The sequence below is a fragment of the Carassius gibelio genome, chromosome A6 (assembly GCF_023724105.1).
Source record: "Carassius gibelio isolate Cgi1373 ecotype wild population from Czech Republic chromosome A6, carGib1.2-hapl.c, whole genome shotgun sequence".
Lineage (NCBI taxonomy): Eukaryota > Metazoa > Chordata > Actinopteri > Cypriniformes > Cyprinidae > Carassius > Carassius gibelio.
The window spans coordinates 11,180,699-11,196,661 of record NC_068376.1 but is presented as its reverse complement, the minus strand read 5'-3'; the positions used below and the strand labels follow the sequence as shown (position 1 = coordinate 11,196,661).

General features: G+C 38.9%; 1 long non-coding RNA gene across 1 annotated transcript in view; it reads left to right on the top strand.

Annotated features, from left to right (window-relative positions):
* The window catches only part of LOC128016231 (uncharacterized), a 241,252-nt gene extending 234,682 nt beyond the window's left edge, over positions 1-6,570 (top strand). The window contains exon 2 of the long non-coding RNA XR_008184095.1: positions 6,250-6,570. This is a non-coding gene — a long non-coding RNA (uncharacterized LOC128016231). The remainder of the gene's footprint in view (positions 1-6,249) is intronic.
* Positions 6,571-15,963: the final 9,393 nt, after the last annotated feature.

Below are 15,963 nucleotides of genomic sequence, written 5' to 3'. Positions count from 1 at the left end.
CGCTGCACATGTGTGGCACTGTTTTTCTTTCTGCCACAACAAAGACCTAGGTGCTGACCAGGAAATTTAACCAAATTCATTAATGGTCATTATTTTACTGGGCATAAATTTTGCCCTGTGGGCCCACATTCAAATTTGTTTACTGCTGTTTTGGCAAATTGATTGAATTGCCTCAGTGTCTCGTCAGACACTTGCTTTCATGCCATACCACACCATCATTCATACTTCACACACTTTCACACCCCCTTTTGGCCAAAAACATATTTTTTTTCTCAAAATGTCAGCTGATTGTGAACTAAATTATTTTAGCTGTGGAATGGCACATTTTATGTAGGATAACATGAACCTTTTATGTTAGACTCTACTTAGCGTAGACCTGGTATCATTCCACATAGTTTCTAGATGTCACGCAACTTATGGCATTATCAGTCACCATAAAGTTTAGTGTAAAACAGATGTATAAACCTCTTTTTCTTCTTCTTCTTTCTTTCTTCAAAATCTAATAGATTAATTTGTTTAGAATATTAGGCCTAGGCATTGGGCATTTGAGAGAGCCAATTATAATTTCTCAAATGTCACTTGTATGTCTAATTTAAAGTTTATTCAAATACTTTTTTGTTCTTGCTCATGAGCAACTCTGAGAAGAGGATTGGAGATCTCTGCATAATCTAGGATCCATGGCCATCAACATTTCCATCTTGTTATCCCCAGTGATTACAGCATATTTGATTTCATGATTTTGGATCTTTGGAATAATTTTTTATTCATTATTACTTTATTCAGTCTAGCCATAGAAAATTACCTTTAAACAAAATGGAGTGACCAATATTTCTATTTTCTCAACCATATAAATTTTTTCCTATTGTGCATTTAGATATCCTTTTTTCTTTTTCTCTTTTCCCAAAGCGCTCAGCATTGTTGTCAAGTATTCAGTTATGCATTTTCCCCTGGTTGGTTAATGAAATTACTATGCCAAATCCAGCTCCATGTTTATCTGATTGGTGAGTCAAGTCTCTCACTTCTGTCTGTCAAAATTAATTTTTCTTTAAGACATAAGGCTGGACTGGTATCTATTGAAAAGCAGATTGATAGAGTTAGTTAAAACACTGAATTTAAAGAAGTGCTGTGAGACCAGTGAATAATCAAGATTAATATAGTTAATAAAATAAAATAATTAACATTTGAAGCAGTCTCTATAGTGTTAATTGAATATGCAGCACCTGCGCACTGAAGGGATGGAAGTCCTTCTGGTTAGATCATCAGCCTGGGCTGTTGTACTGGGTCGTCAGTCTGTGATAGCACTGTAGTGAACTGTAGTGATGCAGGTAGTGAACTACGTGGTTGTTGGCACCCGGTCGGTAGGGCTTGAGCCGATGCGGAGGAGCAGTGTGGTTGTGGTGCCCGGGAGGACCTGAGTTGCCTCGACCGGAATAGGTCACGGTGTCAGCATACGGGCCCTACTGGCTGATAGCCCCTGCTATTCAGTGGGTGAAAGGCCTAATGCTGACCGAGAGGGCCCATGAAGCCTCCGACAAAAGATTGAGACTCAGGATGACGGACGTCAGGTTTGGCAGATAAAAAGCTTTGGGTTGGCCGATAAGGAGGACTCTGGCGACATCCGAAGGGAGATCCCGACTCATGGCATCAGACTCAAGCCTCGCCGGACGGGGATAGTGGAAAGGAAAACCCGACTGGGAGGACTCTTGCGGCATCCGATGGGGCATTAAACTCAGAACATCGAACAGGTAAGCCTCGCCAGACGGGGTTAAAAGATGTGAGGGAAGCTGAGAGGATTTTGTTTTTTTTGCAGTATTTGACGGCTGTACTGCGTTTGAGCTCCGTCACTATATTCTTTTCATTGACTATTTTTAACTTAAAAATCAATTTTATACATCATTGTTTCCGTTTATATAACGCGTGAATATATCCTCTATTGTATTCTACAACAAAAACAATCAGAGCGCCTCGCTATCACTAGTTTTATTTTGATCTCCCGGGTCCGCTATTAGCTTTTAGCCAGTTAGCATCAGCAAGCGTGTTTGCTGCTAACTGCGCTTACATTGCTAATACTCTATTCTCACACATTACCACTGCTGTACTCACTGTTACTTGCTTTAATGGCGGATGAATGTCTCCACTCTGTGCAGCTCGAGCTCGAGGCCGTGGGGAAGCAGATTCGCGACCTGGAACAGAGGCAGGCCAAGCTGAGAGAGCGGAGAGCCGCGCTGGAATCATCCCGGGCTGACGCTCACAAGTCCGGGGTAAGTATACAGCTTGCTGTTAACGGTCCCACCACGTCTACTCCGTGTGTTTCTCTGCGCAGGCCCGGTGCACCCAGGACGCGATCTTCCCAGATGTCCTTCACTGCGACGCCGGGACACCACGGACCCTGGGTGCATCCACAGCGGAGGACGCGAGCCGGGTCCCGGGCGACTACTTCTCCCCCTCCTGCCTTCGAGCTCTCCATCCAGAACCGCTTCGCTCCCCTCCGCGAGACAGGACGCGACGCTGTGATCATCGGAGACTCCATCGTCCGACACGTAAGTGCTACGTTAGCCGAAGGTAAAGTGCACACTCATTGTTTGCCTGGTGCTCGTGTTCTCGATGTTTCTGCGCAGATACCCGCGATCCTGAAGGACGGCGAGAGCCCCAGAGCGGTCGTGCTTCACGCCGGGGTTAACGACACCACGCTGCGGCAGACGGAGACGCTGAAGAGGGACTTCAGGAGCCTGATCGAGACGGTTCGCAGCACGACGCCCACGGCGACGATCGTCGTGTCAGGACCACTGCCCACGTATCGACGAGGACACGAAAGGTTCAGTAGACTTTTTGCTTTAAATGAATGGTTGTTGTCATGGTGTAAAGAACAGAAACTGCTATTTGTTAATAACTGGAATCTTTTCTGGGAGCGTCCTAGACTGTTTCGCGCTGATGGATTACACCCCAGCAGAATTGGAGCGGAGCTTCTCTCTGACAACATCTCCAGGACACTTCGCTCCATGTGACTAGTAAGACAATTTTTAAATAACCATTATGATGAGTTTTGTTCTAACCGCTTAAATGCTAAAGGTACTTGCGCTGTAAAACCTATTAAGACTGTGTCTGTTCCCCGAATAGCGAGGTCAAAATATAAATATAATGTAGGATCTAGAAAAAATCTTATCGTAATTAAACCAGAAAAATGTAAAGTAAATGAACAAAAACAATTTTTAAAGTTTGGGCTCATAAATATTAGATCACTCGCAACAAAAGCAGTTATTGTAAATGAAATGATCACAGATAATAGTTTTGATTTACTCTGCTTGACTGAAACCTGGCTAAAACCAAATGATTATTTTGGTCTAAATGAGTCTACTCCACCAAACTACTGTTATAAGCATGAGCCCCGTCAGACTGGTCGTGGCGGGGGTGTTGCAACAATATATAGTGATATTCTCAATGTTACCCAGAAAACAGGATACAGGTTTAACTCATTTGAAATACTTCTGCTAAATGTTACTCTGTCAGACATGCAAAATAAATCTAATGTATCTCTTGCTCTGGCTACTGTGTATAGACCACCAGGGCCGTATACAGAATTCCTGAAAGAATTTGCAGATTTCCTCTCAGACCTTCTAGTTACAGTTGATAAGGCGCTAATCATGGGAGATTTTAATATTCACGTTGATAATGCAAATGATACATTAGGACTTGCGTTTACTGACCTAATAAACTCCTTTGGAGTCAAGCAAAATGTCACCGGGCCCACTCATCGTTTTAATCATACACTAGATTTAATTATATCGCATGGAATCGATCTTACTGCTATAGATATTGTACCTCAAAGTGATGATATTACAGACCATTTCCTTGTATCGTGCATGCTGCGTATAACTGATATTAACTATATGTCGCAGCGTTACCGTCTGGGCAGAACTATTGTTCCAGCCACCAAAGAAAGATTCGCAAATAACCTGCCTGATCTATCTCAACTGCTAATTGTACCCAAAAATACACACGAATTAGATGAAATTACTGACAACATGGGCACTATTTTCTCTAATACATTAGAAGCTGTTGCCCCAATCAAATTGAAAAAAGTTAGAGAGAAACGTACTGTACCATGGTATAACAGTAATACTCACTCTCTCAAGAAATTAACTCGTAGTCTTGAACGCAAATGGAGAAAAACTAACTTAGAAGTTTTTAGAATTGCATGGAAAAACAGTATGTCCAGCTATAGACAGGCTCTAAAAACTGCTAGGGCAGAGCATATACACAAACTCATTGAAAATAACCAAAACAATCCTAGGTTTTTATTTAGCACAGTGGCTAAGTTAACAAATTACCAGATGCCACCTGATTCAAATATTCCACCAACGTTAAATAGTAATGACTTTATGAATTTCTTCACTGATAAAATAGATAACATTAGAAATACAATAGCGAATGTAGATTCTACAGCGTCTAACACTTCAGTTTCATCCATCGCACCCAAAGATAAACTGCAGCGCTTTACAACCATAGGACAGGAAGAGCTAAATAAACTTATCACTGTATCTAAACCAACAACATGTTTATTAGATCCTGTACCCACTAAATTACTGAAAGAGTTGTTACCTGTAGCAGAAGAAACGCTTCTCAATATCATAAACTCGTCGTTAACTTTAGGACACGTCCCAAAACCATTCAAGCTGGCGGTTATCAAGCCTCTTATTAAGAAACCAAAACTAGATCCTAGTGTACTGGCAAATTATAGGCCTATTTCAAATCTTCCATTTATGTCTAAAATTTTAGAGAAAGTTGTGTCTGCTCAATTGAGCACCTTCCTGCATAAAAATGATATGTATGAAGAATTTCAGTCAGGTTTTAGGCCCCACCATAGCACAGAAACTGCACTTGTTAAAATTACAAATGACCTGCTCCTTGCGTCAGACCAAGGCTGCATCTCATTTCTAGTCTTACTTGATCTTAGTGCTGCGTTCGACACCATAGATCATGACATACTCATAGATCGATTACAAAACTACACAGGTATTCAAGGGCAGGCTCTAAGATGGTTTAGATCCTACCTGTCCGATCGCTACCATTTTGTCTACTTAAATGGGGAGTCATCTCATTTATCATCAGTAAAATATGGAGTGCCACAAGGATCCGTCCTAGGTCCCCTTCTATTTTCAATATATATGTTGCCCCTTGGTAATATTATTAGAAAATACGGAATTAGCTTCCACTGTTATGCTGATGATACTCAGCTATATATCTCAACGAGACCAGATGAAACTTCCCAATTATCTAAGCTAACAGAGTGTGTTAAAAATGTAAAAGATTGGATGACACACAATTTTCTCCAATTAAATTCGGATAAGACAGAGATATTAATTATTGGACCAAAAAACACTACACAGAATCTTGTAGATTACAATCTGCAACTAGACGGATGTACTGTTACTTCCTCTACAGTCAGAAATCTGGGTGTTATATTAGACAGCAATTTGTCTTTTGAAAATCATATTTCCAATGTTACAAAAACTGCATTCTTCCATCTTAGAAACATTGCCAAGCTACGAAACATGTTATCTGTTTCTGATGCAGAAAAGCTAGTTCATGCATTCATGACCTCTAGACTGGACTATTGTAATGCACTTCTAGGTGGTTGTCCTGCTTCTTCAATAAACAAGCTACAGGTCGTCCAAAATGCAGCAGCTAGAGTCCTTATGAGGTCAAGAAAATATGATCATATTACCCCAATTTTACAGTCTCTGCACTGGCTACCTATTAAGTTCCGTATCAGTTACAAATTATCATTACTTACCTATAAGGCCCTAAATGGTTTAGCTCCAGCGTACCTAACTAGCCTTCTACCACGCTACAACCCATCACGCACCCTAAGGTCACAAAACGCTGGACTTTTGGTCGTTCCTAGGATAGCAAAGCCCACTAAAGGAGGTAGAGCTTTCTCACATTTGGCTCCCAAACTCTGGAATAGCCTTCCTGATAATGTTCGGGGTTCAGACACACTCTCTCTGTTTAAATCTAGATTAAAAACACATCTCTTTCGCCAAGCATTCGAATAATGTTTCTTTTTAATTGTGAGTGTAGTTGCATCTGTTCAAAGTTGCATTTTTATTCATTAGCTTGGGTTAAACTAATTTTACTTTGTTGGATCAGCAGCTATGCTAATGATGTCTGTATTTTGTTTCTATGTTTCGCCACGGGATTTACATCCCGTGGTAACTAGGATTTACACAAGCTCCAGTCTGGATCCAGAACACCTGAGAAGAGATGATGCTGACCCTCAGAGGACCTCAGATGATGCTAACCTTGAATCAACAAACAGAACTAACAATTATTGCTAAATGTGTGACTGAATCATATAATAACTTAATAATATTGATAGTTCATCGTCTAGCTGACTACGTCTTGTATTATTATTATTATTTTTTTTTCTAAAATCCTGTCAAATGTGCACAAACTACTAGCTACTACTAAATATTGTAGAAACATAATTTTCTGTAAAGTTGCTTTGTAACGATTTATTTTGTAAAAAGCGCTATACAAATAAACTTGAATTGAATTGAATTGAATTGACGAGAGGTCGAGACTCGTAGCGTCGGGCGGTTAACCCTTTAGGGGCCAGTTATTTTCCTAAAAAATTTGATTTTGACATCTTTTTTTTAAAAGGCTATATCTTAAAAGTGATAAAAGATAGAAACTTTCTGTCAATTATAAAAATATATTTTTTTTTTTAGGTTTTGCGACCTAGACCATATGGAATGGTAGTGGTTGTCTGGCCAGGAGGCTCTTACCAGCGTCCGATGGGAGCACTCGCATCGAACGGGTAAGCCTCATACTTAAGTACCAGAAGTAAAAAGTAAATATTCAAATTAACTGTAATTATCAAATATTAAGCAGATCAGTTTTTTTGGGTGTGATATGCAATGTTTTAATTGAAAAAATGATGAGATTAGATACTGCAATTAAGAATTTGTTACATTTACAATCAAAAGAGACAATGAAGCACCTTATCGCAGTATAGGAGTTGAACTTTTCAATAGACATATTTCATAACATTATAGCTGCATATGTGCAAGATACAAGGTAAGACTGTTTCAGAATATCAATGAGGAAAAAACACCTCTTTAAAGGGTTAGTTCACCCAAAAATAAAAATTCTGCCAGTAATTACTCACCCTCGTGTTGTTCCAAACCCACAGTGGTATCAAAAGTATTGCCATTCATTACTCAAGTAGAAGTATAGATACAAGGTTTAAAAAGACTTATGTAGAAGTTAAAGTATCAACTCAAGCTTTTTACTCAAGTAAAAGTGTAAAAGTACTGGTTTAAAAAACTACTTAAAGTATAAAAGTTAAAGTAATGTAAGGGGGAAAAAATGCCACAGGGGCCTATTGTGCACTACCCCACCTCCTCAAAAAAAAACTTTGGGATGCACTAGGCTACCTGTTCCAGCCACATATATGCCCATTGAAAATGAACTTGTTTTAGTACAATGCAAATACATTAAAGAGCTAGAGTTATGATGACTAGTTGCCAATAAGTATTGTTATGGTGCAAAAAGTCAAACTTCAGAGGCATGTCATCAATAACTTTTAATTGAATGTAAATGTACATCCAAGCTTAGCTGCAGGAATCTGTGAGGGCAATGGATAAGAACATTGGTGCAGGCTAAGAAACAATTACTCTTGTGTGGTTGACTATTTACAATAAACATTATAGTGCTGTCAAAAAAATAAAAATGAAAAATAACTCATAATCCTGATACCTTCTTGATTGATAGCTTCTTGTATTCGGTACATATGTCTGCTATGTCCAGTGTTTGGGGGGTAATGAGTTACAAAGTTGATATAGAGCTTCACAGTCCCACCCACAGCCCAAGAGAGCTTTGGTGCCGGAAGTAAATTTCCCATTCACTTTCGGAAAAATCCGTATCTAAAGAGTTTTAGAGCATGTGTGAGGATAACCAGCTACGGCTGAACTCATAAGCATATAACATATCATTTCGAGTGAAAAAATTAAGACAAAATCCAAAAAAAGTCAAAGGTACAAGACTGTGTACTTATTTTCATTTCGAGTGCAGGAACTACTCATTCCATAAACCACCACGCCTCATTGAATTCGACTAAAGCCACAACTGCGAACGAGGCAACGAGCCTTTTGAGCGACATCCAAATCTGATGACGGCCGCCCACGCAAACTTTTTCCTCCAGTGAATTTTATTTTCTATTGTGAATGTGCAGTAATAGCAGTTCTTTCAGTATTAATCGTGTAAATAAATAGTGTTTTATATATGTATTGTGTATTGATTTTTATTTTATCATCATGTATTTTATATTGTGTGTGTGTGTGTGTGTGAAAGTGGTTAACGATAACGTCAGCAACATGTACCTGAATGCAATCAAAAGTGGACGATAATGCTAACTAAAGTTACCAACCTCACTGCAAAAATCTCAATGGCAGCCAAGGAGATCGTGAGTGCACTGATAAGTCTACCGTGCAAAAGCGCAACACAGGTTTTTATTTTCTTTTATTTTTTTATTAATGATCTTCAGTCTTCACGGACCTTCGCAGGGTTTAACCAGACGGTTACACGAGCTCCACCAATCAGATGCAGCACTGTGGGATTGTGGGATTGTTCAGGATTGTGGGTAATGAAGTACTTAGCCAAGACATCGCAAATAAAAGGCCTTTATATCAAAACAAGGTTAGTGCCCCATGATCCTTTTGCGTTTATATGAGCATATACTATCGCTTAGTACAGCCATAGCTGGTTTTAAGTCTACCATTGTATGGTTACGTTTTTATGGCTTATACCCCAAATGTCAATGCAGAAATTGCATTGAATTTTTAGTTCCGGCACCAGCTGTGAGTGGGACTGTGATGCTCTATAGCCTAGATATCACAATATTGTCATTTGCGTCAATCGCAAACGATAATTTATTAAAACGTCTCGCTACCCAACTACCTACAGTAGCTTAATTTGTGGAGGACGAAGAGAAAGCACCCATTTGGTAAATGAGCCAGTAGTGAGAAATAATAACTTTTAAGTAGGGTCCAGCGCCTTTTCGATACTTTTAAAACGGTACCGGCGCCTAAAGGTGCCTGAACCGATACTTAAAAAAAAAAAAAAAAGAACTACAAAAAAAAAACTATGGATAACATCAAAGAACATTACAAATATTTAAAATAAATCCATTGCTTTCTCCTTGGATTTTCTAATTTCCCAAGTTGTGCTTCCCTTAATCTAAGGCTAATAAATGTATTTCACAATCTGGGAAATTATTTAACAGAAAACCACACATAATGTTACTACTATATCTCTGTCACTCACTCTGATATTTAGTTAAGATGAGTGCTGTCTGTCACTTTCTTAAAGGGGGGGGGGGGGTGAAATGCTATTTCATGCATACTGAGTTTTTTACACTGTTAAAGAGTTGGATTCCCATGCTAAACATGGACAAAGTTTCAAAAATTAAGTTGTACATTTGAAGGAGTATTTTTGTTCCCAAAATACTCGTTTGTCACAAGTTTCGGAATTTCGAGTATGGCTCTGTGTGACGTTAGATGGAGCGGAATTTCCTTATATGGGTCCTGACGCACTTCTGCCGGAAGAGCGCGCGCTCCCGTATAGAGAGGCTGAGCAGCACAGACATTTCACTGATCAGAGTGATTCACTGATCAGAGCGAGAGTGTCGCGAAAAGTCACAAAAGAAGTGTGTTTTTGGTTGCCAGGGCAAGACAACCCTGCACAGATTACCAAAAAAAAAACAGCATTAAGGGACCAGTGGATGGAGTTTATTTTTACAGAGCATCAACGGAGTTGTGCAAGTGTTTTTGTTTGTTCCCTGCATTTCGAAGATGCTTGTTCACAAGGCCCAGTTTGACGACGGATTTGCGTATCGTTTATTTCTTAAGGATGATGCAATCCCAAGGAAAAAGGGTCACGATCGTGTGTTGGAACCGCAGGCGGTGAGTAAAACTGCTTCAAATATCTCTGCCTCCTTGTTAGTACGTCCCCTCCCATGCCGGAGACCCGGGTTCGAGCCCCGCTTGGGAAATGTAAACTGATATTTTATATTGACACACTACAGCAAAATATATAAATAACTCTCCGAACGCCATTCGTTTAAGTGAAAATACTATATATTTAATATAAAATATCAGTTTACATTTCCAAACATTCATTTTGCTGTTGTCAGACTGCTTGTGCATTCAAAATCGCACTAGATTATTATTAAAACTAATGGCAAACTGATATTTCCTACTGACACACTGCAGCAAAAGATATAAATAACTGGCTTAAAACCCTTTTTTGGGGTGAAAATACTATTCTTTCTTTTCCATAAGACTTTTGCACAGTACTGTATTTTAAAAACGAGATTGTTGCTACTTTATAAAGAATGAGCATACAGTCATTCACAGAACTGATTTAAAGATCATCCAAAACAAACCATGGCTTACAGTCAGATTCAGCCGTTTATTTATGATCCAGAATCAGATCCCGAGGCTGAAACTGAACGAAAGCAGCAGCAGCAACGACTCGCTCCAAGCGGGGCTCGAACCCGGGTCTCCGGCATGGGAGGGGACGCACTAACAAGGAGGCAGAGATATTTGAAGCAGTTTTACTCACCGCCTGCGGTTCCAACACACGATCGTGACCCTTTTTCCTTGGGATTGCATCATCCTTAAGAAATAAACGATACGCAAATCCGTCGTCAAACTGGGCCTTGTGAACAAGCATCTTCGAAATGCAGGGAACAAACAAAAACACTTGCAGAACTCCGTTGATGCTCTGTAAAAATAAACTCCATCCACTGGTCCCTTAATGCTGTTTTTTTTTTTGGTAATCTGTGCAGGGTTGTCTTGCCCTGGCAACCAAAAACACACTTCTTTTGTGACTTTTCGCGACACTCTCGCTCTGATCAGTGAATCACTCTGATCAGTGAAATGTCTGTGCTGCTCAGCCTCGCTATACGGGAGCAGGCGCTCTTCCGGCAGAAGTGCGTCAGGACCCATATAAGGAAATTCCGCTTTATTAGTCTTAGATTAAGGGAAGCACAACTTGGGAAATTAGAGCATCCAAGGAGAAAGCAATGGATTTATTTTAAATATAAGTAGGTAGTTGGGTAGCGAGACGTTTTAATAAATTATCGTTTGCGATTGACGCAAATGACAATATTGTGATATCTAGGCTATAGAGCATCACAGTCCCACTCACAGCTGGTGCCGGAACTAAAAATTCAATGCAATTTCTGCATTGACATTTGGGGTATAAGCCATAAAAACGTAACCATACAATGGTAGACTTAAAACCAGCTATGGCTGTACTAAGCGATAGTATATGCTCATATAAACGCAAAAGGATCATGGGGCACTAACCTTGTTTTGATATAAAGGCCTTTTATTTGCGATGTCTTGGCTAAGTACTTCATTACCCACAATCCTGAACAATCCCACAATCCCACAGCGATGCATCTGATCGGTGGAGCTCGTGTAACCGTCTGGTTAAACCCCGCGAAGGTCCGTGAAGACTGAAGATCATTAATAAAAAAATAAAAGAAAATAAAAACCTGTTTTGCGCTTTTGCACGGTAGACTTATCAGTGCACTCATGATCTCCTTGGCTGCCATTGAGAGTTTTGCAGGGAGGTTGGTAACTTTAGTTAGCATTATCGTCCACTTTAGCTAGGCTACTGTAGCCTTCATATGAAATGAGTCATATCAAGCATTTTATAATGCCACTGTCAAAACAATATTAAGCCTAGGCATACCTTTTTGTGCATTTACTGAACATTTGTGTAATGGCAATGACATGTTTTGATGACTGAGCGGTGATTGCATTCAGGTACATGTTGCTGACGTTATCGTTAACCACTTTCACTCACACACACACACACACACACACACACAATATAAAATACACAATGATAAAATAAAAATCAATGCACAATACATATATAAAACACTATTTATTTACACGATTAATACTGAAAGAACTCAAAGAGTCAAAGAGCTCAAAAGGCTCGTTGCCTCGTTCGCAGTTGTGGCTTTAGTCGAATTCAATGAGGCGTGGTGGTTTATGGGATGAGTAGTTCCTGTGCTCGAAATGAAAATAAGTACACAGTCTTGTACCTTTGACTTTTTTTGGATTTTGTCTTAATTTTTTCACTCGAAATGATATGTTATATGCTTATGACTTCAGCCGTAGCTGGCTATCCTCACACATGCTCTAAAACTCTTTAGATATGGATTTTTCCGAAAGTGAATGGGAAATTTACTTCCGGCACCAAAGCTCTCTTGGGCTGTGGGTGGGACTGTGAAGCTCTATATCAACTTTGTAACTCATTACCCCCCAAACACTGGACATAGCAGACATATGTACCGGATACAAGAAGCTATCAATCAAGAAGGTATCCGGATTATGAGTTATTTTTCATTTTTATTTTTTTGACAGCACTATAATGTTTATTGTAAATAGTCAACCACACAAGAGTATTTGTTTCTTAGCCTGCACCAATGTTCTTATCCATTGCCCTCACAGATTCCTGCACCTAAGCTTGGATGTACATTTACATTCCATTAAAAGTTATTGATGAGATGCCCCTGAAGTTTGACTTTTTGCACCATAACAATACTTATTGGCAACTAGTCATCATAACTCTAGCTCTTTAATGTATTTGCATTGTACTAAAACGAGTTCATTTTCAATGGGCATATATGTGGCTGGAACAGGTAGCCTAGTGCATCCCAAATTTTTCAACATGAACATTTTAATATAACATTATAGTCATTATGGCCTTTAGAAAAATGTTTTTTTGAGGAGGTGGGGTAGTGCACAATAGGCCCCTGTGGCACGGCCCAAGCTTTTGTTCTTAATGGCATTTTTTTTCCTTACATTACTTTTACTTTTATACTTTAAGTAGTTTTTTAAACCAGTACTTTTACACTTTTACTTGAGTAAAAAGCTTGAGTTGATACTTTAACTTCTACAAAAGTCTTTTTAAACCCTAGTATCTATACTTCTACTTGAGTAATGAATGGCAATACTTTTGACACCACTGGCTGAAAGACGGGGAGGAGACCGGACTGACGCCGGTTTCATTTGAAATTTAAGGGGACTGACTCGGAGGCGATCGGATACCGGTTCCATACCCAACCCTTCTTTTAAGAAATATATTTTTTGATAAACGAACCCAAAACTGGCTATGCCCTTGCTGGAGTGTGATGTGATTTGTGTCATGTGCAGGTGTGATGGATCGGGTATGGACCAATAGGGTGTCGGAATGGTATATGTTTATACTTCTCATCCAACCACAATCAATTCACTCCATCTGGATGGCGCGATTTATCTGGATAGTTTTTTTTTTTTTTCTCTCTGAATGATAACAAACCGGAATGAAATAGCAGTAACGAAGCTATTTTTTAAAATGTAAGGAGTAGAAAGTACAGATACTTGCGTGAAAATGTAAGGAGTAGAAGTAAAAAGTCGGCTGAAAAATAATTACTCAAGTAAAGTATAGATACCCCAAATTTCTACTTAAGTACAGTAACGAAGTATTTGTATTTCGTTACTTGACACCTCTGCAAACCCATGAGAACTTTGTTCATCTTCGGAACACAAATTTAGATATTTTTGATTAAATCTGAGAGCTGGATCACTCCTCCATAGGCTTCTATGGGAATGAAACTTGCTGGCCGTTAATATAGTCCAAATATAGATAATATAAATCGTTAATATAGTCCAAGTGACAACAGTGGCTCAATCTTAAGTTTATCAAGCGAAGAGGATACTTTTTGTGCACAAAAAAAATAAAAAATAAATAAATGATGACTTTATTCCACTATTCATTTCCTTCTCTCTGGGCCTCAAGTTTTTTCACATAGTGTAATAGCGCAGCGACATGTGCACAGTGACAGGTTTCCATAGTAAATAGTGTGCCGCGAAAAAAAAGTTTGGCAAACACTGAGCTGAAGTTAGTGTGGCAAACCTGACTAATCATCTTTTCCAAGTCTACCTCTGACTGGATCATCCTTGACCGATCGTCAGCATGCAGGGAGAATCAGCTGAGCTTACTAGCTTGATTCTCTCCAGCATCAGCTTACGGTTTAATCACACACAAACCCAAGTCTGCCACCGTTAGCATCAATATGCGTTAGCTAACTTGACTAACATTAGCTAGCTGTTTACAAGTGTGGGATTACAAATTTATAAAATGTTAAATCTAGCTTCCAATGTAATAGCATATGAACTGAAACATTTTGATATACATTTTGAGGTAAATCAGAAAAATCAGGTGTCTGAGATAATGTCCTTTTGTCTTTGTGCTCTTCCTTGCCATTTGGCTTTTTAAAGGGTTAGTTCATCCAAAAATGAAAATTATGTCATTAATAACTCACCCTTATGCTGTTCCAAACATATAAGACCTCCTTTTATCTTCGGAACACAGTTTAAGATATTTTAGTCCGAGAGCTCTCAGTGCCTCCATTGAAACTGTGTGTACGGTATACTGTCAATGTAGCCCTGAGTGTTTATTGCCCCTTTTAGAGACACATATAAACATTGCCCCTTTAAATTTTGATTTCAGTAACTGAGTTCTGATGATAAGAATTACGTTGACATTTGGTGATAATACTGTTGTGATGTATTTTAGAAAAAGTGTTACTGTTGTGAAACTCAGCTTCACCGATAGAGGGCACCCTAAGCTGTACACTCAGCTGAGGATTGGTAACTGACGCTAGTAGAGTGAAAGAGCGATCAGTATGTAACGAGTGAGTTTGAGTGCACACGCTACAGAGAGTGTTCCCAATCTAAACTGTCTTTTTCATACTTTCATACAGGTAAGCTGACGAAATTCACCTTGTAGTAATTCACAGCGGTATTATGTGCTTCTAAAACTGTAGTTCTTGCGAGAAACATATTGAGATGTTCAATGTTACACTGGTTCAGAGTTTTTGCACCTAAAATGGCGGACGATCAGATTAACAATCCTGATAAAAGATCATAACTTTCTGCATGAGTGAAAATGAGTAGTAAGTGTGTAAAAATACCATGATTCACATAAAAATGTCAGATAGGTGATGGACTAAATCGATGTTGAAGAACCTGAAGTAGTCATGTAGTGTTAAAGAAGTTAAGCTAAAATGCACACGTGTGAGTAGGCCTGTAGTCATCCCACTCACGTGTTAACTTTATTGAGAGTCATTCCATCATAAGCCATTAAGTGTGAGAAAGAGCATTTCATGGTGTATTATTAATCAGAAATCAGATTCTGTGTGTTAATAATTTTATAATCCATTTGCTGAATATAGAAACCGTTATTGGGTTAAAACTGTGATTAAAATAATTAATAAAATGATAAAAAGAGCAATAAGAAAAATTTATACAATTTATAAATGCTGGAGTAATGCAGTTATATACTGAATTGTGATTTTCAGCGTTTGAGTATAGAGTTTGCACTGTACTTACCTGTAATTGTTACCAGAGTCAAATGTGATACTTGAATGTTATTTACTATACTTGCTTCTGCACAGTGTAAGATTGAGTATTGAAGATGTTTAGATTTATTGTGTTACATTGTTAATCGGTTTAGAAAAGGTAACTTTAAGGATATTGTAATGGTGTGTCCCAGTCAATGTCATGAATATGCATAAATGCTTGCACTTTGAGACATTATTTTTGATACTGTTAAGAATACTGAAGCTAGTAGAGTGAAAGAGCGATCAGTATGTAACGAGTGAGTTTGAGTGCACACGCTACAGAGAGTACCTGTCTTTTTTTCTTTTTCATACTTTCATACAGAAAATAAATGTGTTGCACAAAGGAAGAGCACCGCCTCATCTTTGAAAAGTGTAACATATTTTGGCGAGCCAGAGCCAGGAGGAGGCGACAAAGTGATCAGCATCATTAACCCCCCCCCTCCTTCCTAACGAGTTGAGCCTTCAACAACATGGACACCAGTCAAATCCTG